Here is a 21,641-nt window from a genome sequence, read left to right as displayed (position 1 = left end):
CATCAAATCATAAAAACCTGGTTGAAACAAGAACTGGTTAACTGTTGGATCTTAGCTTTTGACTTTGCTAAATTTCCTCCTATCTTTCTTTTGATGATGACTAAGAGGAAGGTACTTCTATTAAGAGTATGACCAGAAAAAATTATGGCAATTTGTTTTTCTAAAACATATATAAAATTGACTTGCTAACTCGGAATAGAATCTAATGAGTATATTTTGTTGTGGTCAAAAAAAATAGTATAACTACTCAACATGAAGATTGGCTTTTTGAAGAAAAGAATGTGAGGGTGAAAACCAATTTGGAAAGGTAATATGAAATATTTTATATAAAAGTAAAGGCAGGAATAATTAAAATCATTTTGTTATTAGATGCATGTAAAAAATAAAAAGGTAGTGTCCAGGCCTGATATGGTGGTACATACCAGTAATCTCAAAAATCATAGAGGCTGAGGCAGAAGGATCACAACTTCAAGGCCAGCCTTGGTAACAAGGTTAAGTGAGAAGAGTGCTCAAAATAAAATATCAAAGAAGTGTGAATATATATGAGTGATAAAGCACCCCTGAGTTCAATCCCCAGGACCATATAAAACAGTAGTTTCCAAGATTTACACACAAATCAGCCACCTCCACTCTATCTGAAACAATGTAAAGTTCTCATAGGCAACTAAATTTAGCCATAACTACTACTAGTTGTCTGACATTGACCATAATCTTGAAATGTATACATAGAAGACCCTTCACAATGTATTCGGTGTTTCCATTATTTTTTCCAGTTATAATGAGGGAGGAAAACCAGTTTAGCTTATGGGGCCACTTCTTTCTCTTCAGGCCTAATGAATCAAATATTAAAAGGCTTTAGTGTTTAATTGATTATCATTTATGTAATCATAATGATATGTGTTCTGTGATTTCTTGCTTAATGTACATTGGACACTATTATTTCTGAGTATCAGCATCTGAACAGACCACCACACCCCACTCTATTTTTTAATAGTTACAAGTCCCTGCATTCATGCTTCATCAGTTAGTTATTCTCTTTTAAAAATAATTATGTGTTGCATTCTTTGTCAACAGAAAATTTATGAAGGCTAAAAACCAGTAAGCATTTTCACAAATTTGATTTTAAAATAGTTTTCATCACAAAACACACACCAGAAATAAGAATAATTTTTTTCTCTAATTTATTAGCCTTTCTGACATCCAATATCAGGACATGAATGCTGCTCATGGAGGGATGTTCTTACCATCAAGAAAAATTAATACTACTTTCTTCTATTCCATTAAATGTTACAAAAAGTACACATTTTACTGGGTTTTATATGCAGAACTTGACTTTCTATGATTTGTGTTTAATGGGTTTTTGCTTTCTTTTTCATCACTTTGTTTTTCCTGTATTTTATAATATTCAATTTTTTGTGTGTAGTGAGGAAAATAGATCACTAGAATCTTTTACTACATTCAATCACTTGACTACTCACTAGCTAATATTATTATTAAACCATCATTTTAAAGGTAGGACTGAGATATGCTAACACAACTATTTTCAAGGTCTACTGCAGAATCAGCATAACTTTATTGAGCTCTCAAGTTAGAGTCATTGTTTCTGTCCACAAACTGTGTTCCCTTTGTTTTATGTTTCTTCTATATTGAGTAACTCTTTTTTAAATGAGGCACAGAAAATAGCTTTTTAGAATTTTATCATTTATGAAAATCTATTTTTATTTATCATTGATGGACAGTCTGCTTCAGTTTAGAATACAGGTTGAAAACTATTTTTCCTTTAAATCTTGAGGTTATTATTTATTTATCATCTATAAGCCATCATTAATGATAAGTACTTGGCTTCTATTCTTGCTTTCTTGAAGCTGACCATGGTTTTTCTTTTCAGAATATTCTCTTTGTTTTAAGCATAGCTACTTAAGAAATTCTGGATATATATTTATCATATTTAAATATTATTTTCTTGATTATAGCATTCAATCAAAATGGAATATTTCCAGACCTGATTTTCCTTTCCAGCATATACATGTAGGAAACAGGATAAAATATGGAAAATAATATGTCTGTTTTTCAGACACCAAAAACAGGCATAGCAGGTGAGTGAAACCATAAGCAATAAGTGCAGACTGGTAAGGGGAACTATAGCTTTATTTTTTAAATTGTTCTTAATAAGTGCAGTTTGATAAAATGCTGTTAAAACTTATGGGTAAAGGGGAAGTAAGAATAATCAAAGTATACCACTGTAGAAAAACTTGAGGTCTGGCACCTGAGAGCAGACTCTGGGGGAAACTTCATGTTATAATCGTAAAGAACCCCCCACTTTCCTTTCACCCTCTCACCCACTTAACCTCACAAAAAAAAACACCAAAACTCTCAAGTTTCAAGTTCAATAGTCACACTCTCTCCAAATACAAAAAGCAGTTACAATTCAACTGAACACGGAAGCTTGTGTGCAGAGTTACGGGGATCTGAGACATCATATAAAAAGTTAGGTTAAAGATAATTCTGTGCTTTTTTTGTGTGTGTGTGTCTGTGTGTGTGTTTTATTTTGTTCTGAGGGTGTGGCTATTCCTTGGTCACCTGAGCTCAGCAAAGAAACTGTTATTTTGATGAACTATCACTGGCTGACTCACAATTAAAAACAGACAAATGTTTAAAAAAATTTTAAAAGCCTAATTATCAAAAAATATCTTGCTGCTTTCTCCCTTCATATTTTGCCTTTTAAATTTTTTTTTTAATTTTTGACTTTTTTTTAGTCCTGAAAAGTAGACAGTAAAACAGCTTCTGGAAGAATTTACAACCACTTGCATGAGGGTCTGGGAAGCTGAGAGTCTGGAGCAGGGCTGGGAGGAGCAAACAGGAAGGGGTCTTTTCCTTAGTCACTGGAGGCCAACTATAACTAAAAAGAATCAAAAATCAATAAATGTTTGTAAACCAGGAAATGACACAGCTTATCAAGTTAGAATCAGTTATAAAAATTATATAATGAATAAAATAGAGAAATAATTAACAAGATTAGAAAAAACTTGATGTAAATTTTATTTTTAGAAGTTTATTGGTGATACATAAAAAATAAAGATGAATTTTATATTTTGATTTCAAATGGGAAGGCAGAGAGATATGCAAGTCATATAGTACTTCAAAAACCTTACTTCAGTTACAAAAGTATAATCTATTGATAGCTTTTACTTATTTTACTCTCTATCTTCCTTAGCATTTCACCTGAGGTCTCACTTGTAGAATGTGACCAATAACTAAGCAAATAACTAACCAAGAAGATAATCACTGAAGTTACACTCTTTCTCAGAAAACCCAATCAATTTCAGAGCAAAGAAGTGATACAACACCTATTCATTTCCTTCTTTTGGTAAAAGTCACTTTTGTGAATCAGATAGAAGAGGAAATTGGTCAACCTTTATCAAAATGTTACTAGAAATAAATATGAGTTAGCTTCATTTAGAAGTAAACTGAAATAAAATAACACCATTGTACAGTATATTTCAGGGTTAACCTTGAAAGATAAAATAAATAAATAAATAATTTTTAAAAAAGAAAACTCTTTTCAAAGAGCAGAATACTTGGCAGCACACTTCCTCCTTAATTTCACATGGAAAAAGAAGTTTCCTCAGGTAAGAATGTATATAAACTAATAGGAAGATCAAGACCTGGTCAAGAGTCTAGAAGAAAATTTTGAAGTGTATAAAATTTGTGGGGTAAGTAATCAGGTTGGTCTCTGAGAGAGACAATGCAGTATAAATATTATGGGATTTCATGCTATCACATACCAAAGCACAAACATCATGGACATTGTACAAGACAACAAAATTGACAACTTGACTTTACTAGTTGTTTTTATCCATCCTCGGATGATGCACAGGATAAATGAGGACTGAGTACCATAGTGGTTTCCAGTCACTGCATTTTATCTATCCAATGATTCTTCCAAATATCCAGCCAGCTAGGAAGAGAAGTCTATCTCTAGGTTCTTGTGACAGCATCATTCTTTTCATCATTCTCTCATAATAAATTAATAAGTGGACCTCTTTTAATGCAGAAATAATTTTAACCAGAAAAACCCAAACTTTTTTTTTATATTTTGCTTTTACAGACAATAAATGCTAAGCAAGCACCAAAGTGCCAATGGATTATGCCTAAAATTGAATCAGACCACACTTAACAAAAATAAAGATATTACTATTGGTCTATGACCATGGTATCCACTGTATTATCATCTACAAAAGAAACAAAAAGCTGCTAGCCTGGTAGAATTCTGGAACAGGTGATGGTGTTCCTAACATTTCTTAAATTTCACATCATTATATCAGGTTTTGCTACCAAGAGATAGACTACATAGATCCAGGAACCAGAGTATCAAATTTGAAGAGTCTTCACTCATGATCACTTCCATTAACCCACTTGGCAATTATATTTTCTTACGTTATGCCTCTGCATCCTCCAGTTTTATAAATCTTAATTATTTAAGAGGTCACTTTTCCAACATGATGTCTAACAAGATTCCATGTAAAATTTAAACTGCAACTGAGGACTCTAAATTCTATGTACTAAGAAAACATAAAGCATGAGGAGAAATTACAATCCTAGCTAGGCCAATTCACTCTTTTTACCAGAAGAACATTGATTCAATGTTGCAATGGAGATAAAAATCAGATGATTCAATTTGCAAACAGATGATCCAATTCTCTATTTTTTAGTACTCACTTGCCCTACAGGAATTGTAAAAGGACCAGTACAGTAGTTGTGTCTTGAGAAAATTATGGTGAGGAGGCTCAAATGATTTGGGGATGAGTATGAGTTTCACTCAATTAGCTAAATTATAGAGACCAAAAGAAGTACATTTAGGGGATTTAAATGAACAGCAGAAGAGACATAAGATTACCATTAATTTGACATTCAGTCTACACAGCTGTCAAAGTGTAATTAATTGCAGTGTTTTCCCTTCTTATAAGTTTTTTTTTCAGAAATAGAGTCTCACCAGACCATAAACTAAGTACAGAACTTAGACTGAAAAGTGAATTTTTGTGGTGTCACTATAGGGAACTGTGCTTTATGGCACCATTATGACTGAAGGATCCATTTTCCAGACAATTGATGAAAGTGGTCTTTTCAAAATATTTTCATCAGTAGAAGAGAGTTTTTCTGGCTATGACCATTCAAGGCTTCCTACACTCAAGACTGTTTGAGACTCCTGTAAATCACACTCTATGTCTCAAGTAGGAACAAATATTAAAGTACAAGACAGGGCTGGGGATGTGGCTCAACTGGTAGCACGCTCACCTGGCATGCGTGCGGCCCTGGTTTGATCCTCAGCACCACATACAAACAAAGATGTTGTGTCCACCAAGAACTAAAAAATAAATATTAAAAATTTTCTCTCTCTCAAAAAAGAAAGAAAGTGCAAGACAGCTCCAAAACTTCAGTTTGAGTAAGCAGAAGCCTCCTTTGAGATTAGACTGCAACCCCAGATTCTGTGTGCCCATACGTGCTTCCTTCCCTTTATTTCCATTGTGCAGATCTGAAGCACACTCACTTATAGACTTCCAAGATGCCTAGTCATGGTCTTAATCTACCTCCTGGGGAGCCCTAGTTAGAACTCAAATGCATCTTTCATTTACTTCCAGACTTTCTGTTTTCCAAAAGTTCTTTGAAGTCTTTTGTCACTGGAGATCACCTGTTCTTTTCATAGTAGGTGTTTATCTCATTTTATGTTTCTCTTTGACTGTTACTTTAATTCATTGTGGGTAAAATAGACTTATATATTTGAAGATCCAGATCTCTAAGTAAAATAGTTTAGTTTATGGGCTTATAATACACAGTCAAAAATGTTCAATGCATTTTAATATAAATTTAGATCCATTATTAAAATTGGAGAAAATAAAATAGGCTTTATAAGGATGTAATTTTGCACTACAAAGTTATCATTGTTTTTCACAAAGGATAGGAATTTTGGAAGATTCTACCATGCGGCCTGTGCAATGGTTTCATTAATAAGGTTCTAGGTTTCTTAAAATTAATTGCTGGGATAGTGAAAGCAAATCTTTCACAATCTTCACGATGTAACCTTATAGAGAAAAAGCAGTCTTTTTAATCTATTACCATCAAGCTATAATCTAAAGGAATGGCTGTGGGGGAGGGAAGTCCTGGCTGTAATGATCCCATAGGCTGAATTGCATGATTTATCACCCTTAAATCCTATAGTAATCTCCAATTTCCTGACTTTTTCTTAATAACAGAAATAGGTGTGTTCCAAGGACTAAGTGTTGGTTCAATATGACCAGCCTGAAGTTGTTCCTCAACTAATCTATGAATTATTTTAAGCTTTTCCCCTGAGATGTGCACTGAGAAATCCATATAGGCTCCTCTGTGAGCCACGTGATTTTTTCAGCTGTCTTAGGGATCGGGGAAGTACTCAGGGCCCCTAGTAAAAATTTTGGTTTGGAGCATTTACTAATCTTTGTCGTGGAGACTGGTTTGTAAACAGATACTTTTCCTGAAAGGTCTCCTTATCATCTCCAGGAAAATACCTCTGATTAACTTCCTCAACTGTCCTTATAGAGTTTGGAGTAACTAATAATAATCCCATTTTGGCTAAAATATCTCTTCCCCATAGGTTAGCTGGTAAAGACTCTAACACATAAAGCTTAAATACTCCACTGTTCCCATTGGAATCTTCCCAACGGAGATAGTTGGCACTTTGAGCAGGCTGTGAAACCTGTCCTATTCCCTCTAGGTTAGCTGGTGCTACATGCAAAGGCCAGTTCCTAGGCCAAAATCTACTAGACAATACTGAGATATCAGCCCCTATGTTTATTATTCCTAGGAAATTTTTATTATTAATTATAAGTTTTAATAAAGGGTGTTCTTGCTGTACTGTGACCAGTATACTCTGTCCGGCAGTTTAGAAACTGAATCTACCGGCAGGTGCCTTTCTGAGACACAAGGCAATAATATTAATTAGGCAAAAGTATCCTTTGGGGTGAGCCTTAGGGCATAATTGGATTTTACAGTAACATATAACTGTCCTTTAAATTCTGAATCTATCACACCAGATATCACCTCAATGGCTCCCTTTAAATTATTACGTCCCCAAATTAAACCTACAGTATTATCAGGAAGCAGCCCGAAAATCCCAGTAGGGATTTGTTCTGGCCCCGTATCAGGATTTAATTCAACTGTCTTTTAAGGTCCTAAGAAAACTGTCTGTGATCTCTGCCCCGCGGGCTGTCCTGGTCGGCGCCAGTGACGTCACACTCTGCGACCTCCCTTAGAATTCCCCATATTGTTGCTCGGCCTGGGGAGGGGCCAAACGAAATTTTTTTGTCCTCCCGCTAGGAGGAAATGCCGGCGGTGAGAAGGCGGGCTCATCCGCGCCATCTGAATCCACCGCGTGGCGCTGAGTCCTGCAATATCTATTATCGCCGGTAGATGGAGCCCTGAACTTAAAATTGCGCATGTGACACTCGCAGGCAAAATGATTATTTTTTCCACAAACATAACATCTCCCGCGGGACTTTTGACTTAAATTCTGTAAGTTTAAATTCACATTTTTAACCTTTGGCTTAGCCCCTAGTGCCTTTGTTTTTAAATGGCTTAAGGGAAAGGGAATTAACTTAGCCTCAGGCTGATTTTCCATTTGAATAGACTTAACAGCTGAATGCCTTTTAAAAGGTCCTCAGGGGGCAACGAACTCTGGCCCATATATTCAAAAAGACAAACTTCTAGAGCCGTCCAAGTTTTCTGTATATTTTTTATGCCTTCAGGTAGTTCATTAGAAAGGCAGACTCTCTGTAACTTCCTTCCTAATTTCTCCCAAGTAAGTAAATTTGGAGACTTTTGTTCACAAAACCAAGGACAATATTCACCTACAATCTTTAAAAATTGTAATAACTGAGTTTTCTTTATCTGTTTTCCTTTCTGATTAATTATACTGTCTAAAATAGTCAGGCACATTTCCTTATCCATAGAAGTTGAATTTCCCATTTTAATTAATTTAACTTCTCTTTCCTTCAATAACTCCAGGTACTTTTGTGACCAAATTGTCACCTTTTCCTTTATCTTTATTTTTTTTCCTTATTTTATAACGCGCTCCCACTCAATCTAACTAATCTAGAATGCCCCACATTGGGCGCCAATTCTACCACTCGGCCTGCGCAATGGTTTCATTAATGAGGTCCTAGGCATAAAGTTAGTTAGAAGAGATTGAAATAGAACACACAGACTCAGTTACCTTATTTCTATTGCTAGGTCTGAGACAGCTCCCCTCTCTGGTTCGCTCCTCTAACCACCCAGCAGGGCAGCAAGGATTACTCAGGGCTAGCAGGAGAGAGAGAGAGTGAACACGCCTGGAGTAGCCTTTTATTGGGGAACAAGAGATTCAGGGGAGAATTCCATCCAATAAAGGTTGAGGGGGGGGCTGCACTCCAAGGTCAGTGTCAGTGATTGAATCCCCGGGGTCAGGGGTCAGGCACACCCCCACACGGATGGGCTCTCTCATCAGGAAAGGGCCGGGAAAGCTTCAACACAGCCAAAGCGCCTCAGACCCTTAACGGGAGTCACCCAATCACGTGTTAGAATGGCTTCCCACAGAAGATAACATGACACCAAAAAAAAAAAAAAAAAAAAAAAAAACCGAAAAAACCCACTATTTTTTATATATAGTTATGTTTGAAAGAGAATAATAAAGTCACCATAAATTAATGATATAATATTAAGCAAAAAGCTTTATGACCAAGTTCTGTTTATTTTTGAAAAAATATATTTGAAGCAAAAATACCAAATCCATGAATCTCCTCAAAATACTATAAAGATACAGTGAATAGCATTTTTACACAAATCATGTAATTTTATGATATTATGTAAATTTTCTAGACATAGATGTAGAAGCTAAATATACTAATATTCTCTCTCAAGGCACATTTATTTTGAAGCATAGTTCCATAAATCTGCAAATACAATTAAATTTTACTTATTATACACAGATCAGTACCTCAAATGACCAAATACTTGGAAATAATTTCTTTTGAATATTTCTATTCCCTACACAATAAGGTCAGCTTTAATATATTTCCTCCTTTTCAGTGACACAGAATTTTAAAATTCTAAATAAATTTCTCCTTTAGGCTCAAAAATCATCATATAACTATGGTACTAATACAATTAGTGATGGATTTTACAAGAAAAATTCTTTGTACTTTTAAGGGAGTTGTTTGAAATGAAACACTAGATCAACACATGATCCTTCAAAAAAATTATAATAATGCATGCACAGCAATAAATTTGGAATAAAGAAGGTATAGACATTTGTTAGCAACAGGACTTTAAGAACATATGCTTTGGACCTAAAAGACAATTATTTTGCTTTGTAATTAAAGCACTTTTTATAGCTGTGTGAGGAGTTTTAGGTCCATGTTTTTGTTTTGTGATCTCACATGGTTCATTTATTCAGATGTACTTATGTAATATATGCTTTTATGAGTAATTTGAAATTATATGTAACTTTCTAATTATAGAATATTGTTTTAGAAAATCTTGGTAATCACACAGTTTCTAAATTAGAGAGCAATTACCATGCAATATAGAAAATGCACAGTGGCTAAAAGAAGTCCTCATTCCAGAGTCTAGCCTTAGCATTTTCACAGAGTTGATTGTGAATAAATTTATATAGTTCATAAAGTTAAGATCTGTTGAATCTTATCTTGACATTCAAGATGGTCAATGTGAAAGCATAATGTTTAAGACTGTATGTTCTTTGAATATTATGTGAAATACTCAAGGAAAGAAGATGAAGTGACCAGATAAGAGTTTAGCATTTATAGATTTATATCTAAAAAAAATCTTCTAGGGTGTATTCTCAATTGAAAACTGATGTTTTAAGCCTATGTTCTATACTGAATGTTTTTACTTAAGTTTTGTCTGTGGTAAAACATCAAAATAGTCATATGAAAGTAGGCACTTTGCCTATTACTTACCATTTAACCACAACTCTCATTTTGAGACTGCACATACTAATTGAATGGACCAGTGTATGCCAATGTCATATTTCAGGGAAAATGCCTTGTATGGTGTAATAATTGTTAATACTCCTGTCTTTTCCAGGACAGTAATCCAGTAGGTAATATCTCCAACTAAGAATATAATGTTGTCCATAAGATTAATTTTCTAGCATATTTTAAATGTAGTCTCCAAGGCAAATTTTTATTTAATGTGAAATGTTCTTACATTTTAAAAAAGAGAGCTATGTTAGAGCAGTTATGTAATCCTAAACACTCAAAGTTTAAAAAAAAAAGTTGAATTTCCTTGCTCCCTGGAGAGAGTTACTCTTCTTTCCTTCCCTTCATCCTTTCTTTCTTCCTTCATTCCTTCCTTTCTTCCTTCACTTTTTCTGTTCTTCCTTCCCTCCTTCCTTCCTTCCTTCCTTACAGCTCTGCCTCACACAAACACACAGTGTCTCTGTCTCAACCTCCCTGCCAAATCTGCCCTGCCTTCCCTGGCTTCCTTCCTTAGAGTCTCCTGCACTGAATATGGAAGACATGTCCCATCTTGAGAAGGATACTCTGCATCTCCCTGTTTGCTATCTGAATGATGCCACTTCCTGTGATTGTTGGTATTCAAATTCCAGACTTATATTGATGTTAGGGATTTAGAATCAAAAGACTAGAATTGGCACCCCTAAATACCCACCTACATCACCAATTGCTGTTAAAATGCTTCTGACACTCTTCGTGTGCTTAACTTGTTATGAGAGACAGTAAAATTGTGTAATTAGTACGATACATATGTATGTTTGGTACTATTCACAGAGAGCTGTAGCCTGGGTTGAATATACAAACATAGGCACACACCTGCAGGTATTGCTGGGTGTTTTTTAACTAATGTGCTTACTTTGTAAGATGTCACCTTTAGCAGCAGACAGGGCCTATGACATGTGTTTATCATGTGGTCATGGCTGCCCACAACCCCAAAGAGAGCCAGCATGGTGGCCCCTTCTCTCCTGCCCTGGCTGGAACCAGGACGCTGACCTTTCTTTCTGCCTGTTGGCTCCCCCTGCTGTTTCTTTCTTCTTGCACAACTGGGTCCCTTTGAGGAGCAACATCTCTGTGTGAAATGATGCTCTTTTGTTCTCAGTGGAAAACTGCAATCCTTTTTCTTATTTCTCTCACTTCCCAAGCTCAATTTCTTAGAATGTGGGATTCAGAAAAATGCACCTATATCATTTTCCCAAGAAATGCCAGAAAGAAATTCCCAGGTGGAAGCTAGTATCATAATAAATACCTTGGAACCAAGCAAAACCAATGACTATATATATATATATATGCACACACACACATATATATGTGCATGTGCATGTATGTATATGCATGTGTGTATATAGACCTATATAATAAATACATATCTATTTATATATTTTATATTGATGCTAATTATATAATTTCATTTACACATTTATACATAAATATATCTTAATATATTTAATATCTATTTTTTATATTTATATGAATAAAGTGTATCTTTTCATCAGTGGCCCACATCATGGTGCTTCAGATGTTGGGCCAGCTGTCACTTGCTTTGGGGCTTGCACCTTCTTCCTCCCTATCTATTTGCATGTGTCCTGGAACTGACTTATCTTACCAACAAAATCATTACATTAGATGCCCTGTGTTTTAGTATGGGACTTCACAGGGACTCAAAAACATCCATCAAACCATAGAGCTTTGGCACAAATTAGTTTCATTCTAAGAGACAGCGAAATTTCCTGAGCCTTTAGGGCCTTATCATGCACATTTTGTGTATGTGTATGAGCATGGTGGTGGTGGTGCACACATGAGTCAGAATTCCCCAAAGAATCAGAATCGATGTGAGGGTGGGGGAGAAAGAGGAGAACAAAGGAGGAGAAGAACTAGGGGAGATGAGATGGGAGGAGAGACAGCATGAAGCACTGGTCACATAAATATGCAGTCTGAGAAGAGCCACGGTCAAGCTGGAGGCTTGATGGCAGGTGGTGTGGATCAGAGGCCTGAGATCTGCAGAGCCAGCAGTGAAGACCCCAGTCCAGACCATCAGCCTGTGCACTCACTCAAGGAAGGCACAGAGGGATGCAAAACTGTAGCATTCTGGGTTCAAGTTGAACTTCAGTGTCTTATCAACCCAACAGGTTATGGTCAGGGTAGAAAATAAATTGCTAAACAAAAAAAAAGTAGGAACAAAATAGCAACTAGAGAAGTAGCTGAAACAGACCATAAGTAGGCTCCCTGCTGCTCTCTGGCCTTCTAGCAAGGTTCCCGCCAGTGCATGCACATGGCTCACACTGCTCACCCACATCACCACTCCCAGGAGGAAAAGGAGGGGAGATATATCTGAGGAGGCCACTCAGAAGCACATTTTTGCCAGTGCTTGCCCCACAGTGATGGCTTGTCCCATGGCCTCAGTGGGCTGGGTGAAGCAATTCGCAGCCATGTGATCCCCCAAAGTAGGAAATTGTCATCACCAAAAGGAGGAAAAAGCCAATGTTCACTGGAGATCAGTGACTATTCACTGCTCCCTGGGCCATTAAGAGAGGGCTGGGAGACTCCACAGTATTTCTCTTCGGGAACCACAGGTGCACAACCCAGCACCACCTGAGCAATGCCAGAGATGCCTGAAAACCTGGAAATGCCGTAGACACCCTTTTAAACAGACTCCAATATGAAATGGAGGGGAAATCATCTTTCTCTCAGCTGTAGTTTATACACCAAACTCTGGCTTTTAGCATCTCTTTAAGGTTCTTCCTTTTATTTATACACCTGATCAATAAGACTTCTTGTTTTGTTAGGGTAGAATTATATGCTTTCTGAAGTCTACACAGTAGAAGAAATCCTTCCTCACCAATTTTGATTGTAAAGCACTAAACCTTTTTAAAAAATAACTAAACTTCATGCCATGCATAAAATCCTCTGTGTGTGTGTATGTGTGTGTGTGTGTACATGTGTACACCTTCATGAATGTGCTGTGCCATACCCAGTGTTTTCGTGGGCTTTTGCATCACTGTGACCAAAATACCCAATGAGAACAACTTAAAGGAGGGGAAGTTTATCAGGAGCTTATGGTTTTAGAGGTCCCAGTCCATAGATGGCAGACTTCATTTCTCCAGGCCTGAGGTGAGACTGGAGGATATCATGGGGGAAGGATCCCGGAGAAGAAATCTGCTCAGTTTATGGTGGGATCAGGAAGCACAGAGACAGAGAGGGAGGGGAAGAGGCAGCAGGAAGGCCCAGCTCCTTCAGCCACATCCTACCTGCCAACAGCTACCACCCAGCCTGTCCATTTCAACTGGGATGGACTGATTAGGTTCCAGCTCTCACAGTCCAATCACTTCACCTCTTAATATTTCTGCATTAACCCAGGAGCTTTGGGGAGACACCTCACATCCAAACCATAACACCCATCATCATATCCACCAGGGCACAGGGAGAGAGAAAAGGGTGTGGCTGCCTGGTGATCTTGCCCCCTTGGCCCCTGCAAACCTTGGATCAGGGTTGCCTAGAGTGGCTGGAACAGAGGCATCCTCATCCTGAATAATGCTGTGCCCACCATCTACCTTTAAAGCTGCCCCTGGAGGCTTTAATTCCATTGGGAACATTTTCAGAAACTTTACATTTAAAGCCAATTTCTAAGTTCTATTTTATTACTTTATTTATCAATTTGTGTAGTGGTGCTAGGGATAGAAGCCAGGGTCTTAGGAATACTGGACCAGTGTCTCACCTGAACTACATCCCTGCCCTCAAATATCTCTTCACAGGGCGAGCCTCCACTTTCATTCTTGGTGAAACATGGTGCCAATCCCAGAAATCTCATTTACAAAGTCCTTGTGGGGCAGACACAGGTCCTGGTGTCCTGGAGAGCAGCCTGGAGCTCCAGCCAATGAGCTCCCTGTCACCTATGGCAAAAATCTCTGTATTTTTGCAGAATCCCTGGTCACTCTTTTGAGTACTGTCTGAAAATCACACTCCAGTGTCTCTTTGTTTGGCCTGAGGCTCTGGGGTAGGATAAGGAGAAAGAAACCACCCAAAAGTTGTGAAGGTCCTCTCTGTCCTGTCTGTGTGTCTGGCTCTTACTTCATTGTTTCCAGAGAGCAGAAGAGCTCAGCCACCCTGGGCAGTCTCCATGCAGGCTAATGGCATTAAGAGACTGGCCTAATGTGTGGGGTTGCAAGCAGAGCTGCTGGCCCCATGTGGTCCCAGCTGTCCCCCACCCATATCTCTTTGGTCTAGGAAGCAGATGCCATGTTGGGATGTAGTGGGAGTGGGATCATCACTTGTTATTAAACAAGAGACACTGGAGCTTCTGGGTATCCCTCCATAGAAGGGGCCATCTTCTGCTCTCTCTGCCTGGACCTGGGACTCAGTCTCTTGCTCTTTGCCCTCACCAGAGGTCTCTCTGAATACCCTAGAGTGCCCACATTTTGTTCTGCTATTCTTGCTTCCCTGGCCTTCTTGGTTTCTACCCACAGGGCCCATAAATACCTGACTTCATTTTTTATGCATCTATCATCTCTCTCCCCCACTAGGATGCAATCCCATGGCAACAGAGACTTGGATTGATTTCACTTGTTGCTGTCTACCTGGAGCCCTGGAAAGTTTCTGGCATGCAGTAGGTGGGCAATAAAAATAAATGAGCTGCTTAATGAATTATGAGATTGTTGTGAAAAAGAGAGGGAGATGTGTCTGTCAAGGATTTCACAGGGTACCTGGCCTGTGGCAGGTCCTCCACAAAAAATAGCTATTTGTATTGCTGTCATCAGACTTCCAGGGAAAGACTGAGCTGCTGACTCCTGTCAAACCTTAGCTCTGTAGTTTCATGTATAGGGAACTTGTTTACCATTGTCATAGTGTTCAGAGGTGTGACCTTTGGGAAACAGAGCCCTCATGCATGGGTTAATCCATTCCTGAATTAGTGGATTAAACCATTCCTGAATTAATGTTTTAATGGATTAGCCTTGGAGTGAGCTCTCTCTAGCACTTGTCTTGCCTGGGAAGCCATCTGCCATGTTGTGTTGCAGCCAGAGATGCACCAGATACCACACCTGGGAATTTCTGGCCCCTGGAATTCTGAGGTAAATCAACTACTGTTTCTATAAAGTGCTCAATCTGTGGTACTCAGTCACCTTTTTTTCCAGAGCTTGGAACTTCAGGACATAGTAATGTAAACACAATATGTTAAAGTTGAGACTTTCATTACTCACATACACACACATACACACACAACTTTTTCTAGGAGCAATTGGTAGTTCTGGCATTGTTCCTACTGTGTCAGGGTTGGGACAGGATTCAGGAAGTGCTAAAATCTCACTCAAGCTAAAAGTAGATTACTGGATTCCTCCCTATTTCCCCTAAAATACAAGCTAATGTGAACTTCATCTGTCAGCATCAGCAGTTGGTAAAATATGCTGACAAATGTTTTTTTGAGATAAATTGACAGCTTTGATAATTGGGTATTTATGAGTCTTGATCACAGCTGATGGAAACACTTGAAAAGGCTTTTATAGCTCCTGGATATCACCACAATTGTTTTGTATCACTTCTTCCATATTTCTTTTCCTTTTCTTTTCTTTTTTTTTTTTTTTTTTTTTTTTGTGGTGCTAGAGATTGAACCCAGGGCCTTGTGCATACAAGTCAAGCACTCCAAAAACTGAGCTACATCCTCAGCCCCTCTCTCACTTTTCTGTTCACTAGAGGTGATGATGGTAATTGGGTATTTTGTCTCAAATGTGGTACATTGTTCAAGACAGGACTAATATCTACTGTATCTAAATCTCTCTACTCATTATAATTTTGCCAAAGAGACACTCACATAGTAGTTTTTTCTTAAATGTATCTATAGATGGAGAGAGAGTGTCTCATTTTAATATTCTGCTTTATTTTCAACATCATTCCCTCTTAACATTTGCCTTTTATAGTGTTGCTAAGGTTGGAACTGACTACCTTGCACATTCTGCACACACACTCTTACAGTGAACTTTGCCACTAGGTCCCAATTCTAACTTTAGGTTGGATAGATTCATTCATTCAATCTAATGTTATTTTTCATATGGTTGGTTTTACATATGCCTTTCTATTACTCTTAACAATACTATTGACATATATATGGTTTCAGATTTGATTTATCTTATGATTTATTCTTCTGTATTATTGCAATATAGTTAAATGTGCCATATAACAATAACTATATTATTTGTTTTTTTATTAAAGGTTTTGTGGTATTTTACATATTTTATTTCCAAGATGATTTTTTGGTTTCTTCTTTCCTTTTCTTTTATTTGGTACTGGAAATTAAACTCAGGGGAACATAGCCATTGAGCCACATCCCCAGACCTATTTTGTATGACGTTTAGAGATAGTGTCTCACTGAGTTGCTTAGGGCCTCACTTTTGCTGATGCTGGCTTTGAGCTCACAATAAACCTGTCTCAGCCTCCCAAGGTGCTGGGATTACAATTGTGCACCAGCACATCCAGCTCTCTTCTTGTATTTAAAGAAAAACATGCTAAAATTTTGATGAAAAAATATTATATATTAAATATAGTAAAAATAGTTGTCTTTGTAATGATTAGTTTTATTTACACACATGGTATTTTATGTGTTTTTGTAAATTTTTATTTAGTTTTTGATAAGTTCTACATATTTTCCTCAAAAGCTATTATACATGTAATGTATTTGACAGATGTAACTTCAATATAAAACTTATGGGGTATTTTGTACTCTAATTAAACCAAAAATCTTTCTGGGCTCTAGAAACCAATTTTTCTCAAACTTTATTATTTTTATTTTTTATTTTTTTTGAATGTACCTCCTCTTTCCTCCTAGGCCATAGATTTCCACTGTGTTGACAAGTATAGCTCTAACCTTATGCTATTCTGTAACTGTACACTGTTATGGTACACACATACTATAATTTCTACAGGTCTATGCTGCTTGGTGAGTAGTACTTCATATATACATAAACAGTTTTCATGACGAAATAACAGCAATTTCTACTCCATCTTTCTTTATGAGAATTTGTTTTGTGTCCTCATCAATACTCTGTATTCTTTTGGTTGTTGTTGTTTCTTACTAGAAATTTAAATCAGGGGCACACAGAGACGGGTCACACATAGATGCTTAGGGCTTTGCTAAATTTCTGAGGCTGGTTTTGAACTCAGGATTATCTTGCTTTAGCCTCCCAATCCAATGGGATTAGAGGTGTGTGTCATGGAACCTTGTTCTATTTATTTTTATATTGAAATATATATTACTTCTGAAAATAATTTATTCTTGATGTTAAGAAGGAATAGAATATCATTTTTCCCACAAATAACCCCCCCTTTTTTGGAAAAGATGTCATTTTTTTGGAGGGGGGAAGATGTCAGTAGTACAAGATGTATACTTTATTGTTTTCTAAATGCAAAGTTTATTATTATTAGTAGTAGTAGTAATAGTAGTATGCTATGTATTAGTTACAAAAGTTTATCTGTTCATATTATTATAAGGTATATACTCTTTTCTATAACTTCATTGCATACTTCAGTGTGTGTCAAAATGACCTGTTGAGGGTTGGGAGGGAAGGGAAGGGCTCATAGGGTTAGAAATGATAGTGAAGGGCTGGGATTGTGGCTTAGTGATAGAGTGCTCACTTACCATGGGTGGGACTTGGGTTCAATTCTCAGTACCAAAAAAAAAAAAATAAAAGCATTGTGTTGTGTCCATCTACAAAAAAAAGATTCTCTCTCTCTCTCTCTCTCTCTCTCTCTCTCTCTCTCTCTCTCTCTTTAAAAAAAACTTTATTAAAAAATAAATGATGATGGGGCTGGGGATGTGGCTCAAGCGGTAGCGCGCTCGCCTGGTATGCGTGCGACCCGGGTTCGATCCTCAGCACCACATACCAACAAAGATGTTGTGTCCGCCAAGAACTGAAAAATAAATATTAAAAATTCTCAAAAAAAATGATGGTGGAATATGATGTATATTATATAAAGTACATATATAAAGAAGTGAATTTGTGTAAATATACTTTGTATAAAACCAGACAAATGAAAAATTGTGCTCTATATGTTTAATAAGAATTGTAATGAATTCTGATGTCATATATAATTAAAAAGTAATTAAAAATAAAAAAGATGGCATTATGTTCTAATTGGAAATAAATACTACTCCTTTCAAAAATTGAAAAAAAAGGTCTATTGGTCAGTGATAAATTTTATAAAGTATAAAATGTATCCTGAATATTTGGTAATACATAAACCCAGATTTAGGTATTTATAGTGTTTTGGCAAAATTAAAAAAAATTACTGTACAGTTCATTTCTTACAACATATACCCATAATTATATCAGATGCATTTGGTACATGTACATATATACTACCATTATATATAATTAATAAATGATTACTACATCTCACATTAACCACATTGATTTCAAATAAATTTGTCTTTTGAAAGCACCAATATATGACACTCTTTGGATATATATACTTGGTGTGTCTTCAAATTTGTCACTTTATGTATTATGTTCTTTTCTTTACTCTTCTGTTTGTAGAATTTCTTTTTCCAAATTATTGAGATTAGTGAATTTTAGGGATTTCAGTTTAATAGTGCAGTCTGTAGATTTTCTTTTTAACCTCAGCTAAAATACATCCCACTTTTTATAGGATTATTGTTATGTAAATGACTTCTAAAACCCTGCATCTATAACACCCTAACCTGACCTTACTCTGGACTATTGATATCTGAGTGGAGGGGATCTCAAAGTGATCCATGGAAAAGGCAGGATCGGTATGGGTCAGGATGTGAGATTGGTGGATGCTGAGTATGTAGTAGTCAATATTCATGAAAAAGTATTGGTCGAGTAGATAGGGGAAGAGAACAAAAGTGCTGAGAAGGAAAGAGGGAAAGAATGACAAGCTCAAGGGTTCAGATCTAATAAGTCTAGTGGTGGATCAATGGTAGCATGAGGGTAAGGGGTAGTTTCTTTGGAGGCAGAAATAAGGTAGAAGCAAAAGAAGAAGGCAACTCTGTCACAGTCCCCAAAAGAAAGAGTCAGATGAATGGATTATGTGTTTATTTCTTCCCACCTTGGAGTGGAATTGATAATTCACAGAGTATGTTTAAGTAAGTAGTATAAAACGATTTCCAAGTAGCTTTACAAATTTTTGTGGCCACAATCAACATTTGAAAATTCCAGTCACATAAAATCTTTGTACTTTTTCATCTATTTTATTTATTTATTTATTCATTTATTCATTCATTCATTCATTCATTCCATTTTTTTCATTCACTTTTGCTTTACTCTTATTTTGTATATTCCCCTGGTGAGTATTCAATGATACATACACACACATACACACACACACACACACACACACAATTGTGTGTGTGTATATATATAAAAATATATTCACACTACCATTGTAGACTTGCAGCATCTGAACCTGTCTACTGTTCAAGTTTTTCTTCTTTTTTTTCATTGCTCTTTTTCTCCCTACCCCCATATCATCCAACATTATATATATATAATGCTCACTTCTATAACATTATATTCTAAAACATTAAAGTCAGCCAGCCTCAGCAACTTAGTGAGGCTGTAAGAAAATCAACAAAACCCTTTTTCTTTATAGAAAATTTTACTAAATACTGAGAGTGTTTCTTAGCAAAAAAAAACATATCTGATTTCAATTTGTAATATGAGAGAGAGAGAGAGAGATCTTGCAAAAATAAAAAAAAATAATCAGTGACACTCTTAGTGTCAAGGATGTAAATAATTTAAAAGTAATAGTGAGCTAGTTGGAAAAGGTTATTAACTGCTGCTTTGGAAAGTTAGTCTGCTCTCCAACTTATAAAAGTGAGAGAGGAATTCTTTATTAAGGTGTGTATAAGAAAAAAAAAGGAGGGCTGGGGATGTGGCTCAAGCGGTAGCGCGCTCGCCTGGCATGCATGTGGCCCCGGTTAGATCCTCAGCACCACATACCAACAAAGATGTTGTGTCCGCCGAGACCTAAAAAATAAATATTAAAAATTCTCTCTCTCTCTCTCTCTCTCTCTCTCTCTCTCTCTCATCTCTCTCAAAAAAAAAAAAAGAGTTTTGACACAGCTTTTACTTGACCCAGACTGGGTCAACTTTAGTGGGTGATTAGGGTTCTGCCAAGATGATAAATCCTTGAGTTATTTGGAATAATGTGATTTTATCTCATCTTCATAAACAAAGATTGAGGTATAATATAAATCAGGCTTGGCTAAGGAAAAACATTTCAATGAAAAGTAAATGTATAAATAAACACATAAAACAATATTTAACAAAAAGTTAACATTCAGAATATTTATGCAATTATGTAATCAGGAGTAATGTAAGAACAATGACAACTAAAGAAAAAGTGAATTAATAAAAAACAAATAAATAATGTAATGAATGAATGAATGAATTAATGAATAACAAGTACAAAGATGTAATGTGACTGGAATTGTCAAGGTCAGCTTGTAGCCATGAAAAAGTGTAAAGGTACATAGAAATGGTGTTTTACTATTTACTGAGACATACCCTATGAACTATAAATTCCACTCCTATGTGGGAAGAGTTGAACACAGAACCCATTCACTTGGCTCTCTCACTTGGGAACTGTGAAAAACATTACCTTTTTCTTTCCCCTCAAATTTTATTGCTGCTTCTAAGAACACTACCCTCTATATTCATGCTATCATTGTAGACTTGTAGCATCTGAACCCATGTACTGTTCAAGTTTTTCTTCTTTTTTTCATTGCTTTTTTTCTCCCTACCCCCATATCGTCCACCAATACTTATTTTGTATAGCAAAATCTACATACTCAGCAATCACTAGTCTTATATTTTACTGTATCCATTTCCTACCTTGTGCATGACCACTTTGAGATCCCCTTCATCAAAACATCAGTAGTCCAAAGTGATCAGAATTGGGAGTAAAATTTGCAGAATATTAAAGGTCAGTTACACAACAATAAAGCTATAAAAAGTGGGCTTCATTTAATGATGAAAATAAAAATAAAATCTTTAGACTTCACTAGTTAAAATAAAGGATCCAAAACTTATGAGTCTCAATAATTTGAATTATACCTGTGAGTCACTTTTTTGGGGGGAAGGGATATAAGGACATTGCTAATGAGTTTAAAGCTCAAACTGTTTTTTTTTTATGAGACAAAGAACAGAAAAGTTAAAAAATATCAAAGTAATTGTGATATCATTTTAATAAATAAAATATATACATATTTATTCACAAATTGCTTTAACCTCACAATCAGTTATAAGTGTTAATGCAATTCTCTCTGGGTTAGATACTATTATTGGAAGAAAACTTTGCCTTAAAATAACCCCATACAGAGGCATTTAATGCAATTAACGGGCCATCAAATAATAATAAGTGAGGTGTGGGGGTTTTCAGGGTTGTGAAGCATACCTGTAATATAAGCTACTTGAAAAGCCATCACAGGAAAATTTTATACACTGTCTGAAGACATATATGTAAATATTATTTATAAAAAGTGTTTATGGGTTCTGTAGTCAGGGTGCACAAGTCCAATACACAGTCTTTATTGTTTCGTGCATATTTTTTGTTGTAGATAGACACGCTACCATTAGTAGTTTGTTTGTT

The 21,641-nt window shown here is 36.3% G+C and overlaps 1 pseudogene across 1 annotated transcript in view; it reads left to right on the top strand.

Moving 5' to 3' along the window:
* Nucleotides 1-12,815: 12,815 nt before the first annotated feature.
* The window catches only part of LOC144366402 (uncharacterized), a 33,572-nt pseudogene continuing 24,746 nt past the window's right edge, over nucleotides 12,816-21,641 (top strand). The window contains exon 1 of the transcript XR_013425510.1: nucleotides 12,816-14,647. The product of XR_013425510.1 is annotated as an uncharacterized LOC144366402 (transcript). The remainder of the gene's footprint in view (nucleotides 14,648-21,641) is intronic.

This window comes from Ictidomys tridecemlineatus, chromosome 8, assembly GCF_052094955.1.
Source record: "Ictidomys tridecemlineatus isolate mIctTri1 chromosome 8, mIctTri1.hap1, whole genome shotgun sequence".
Taxonomy (NCBI): domain Eukaryota; kingdom Metazoa; phylum Chordata; class Mammalia; order Rodentia; family Sciuridae; genus Ictidomys; species Ictidomys tridecemlineatus.
The sequence above is the reverse complement of the archived record's forward strand: the minus strand, read 5'-3'. Positions and strand labels throughout refer to the sequence as shown.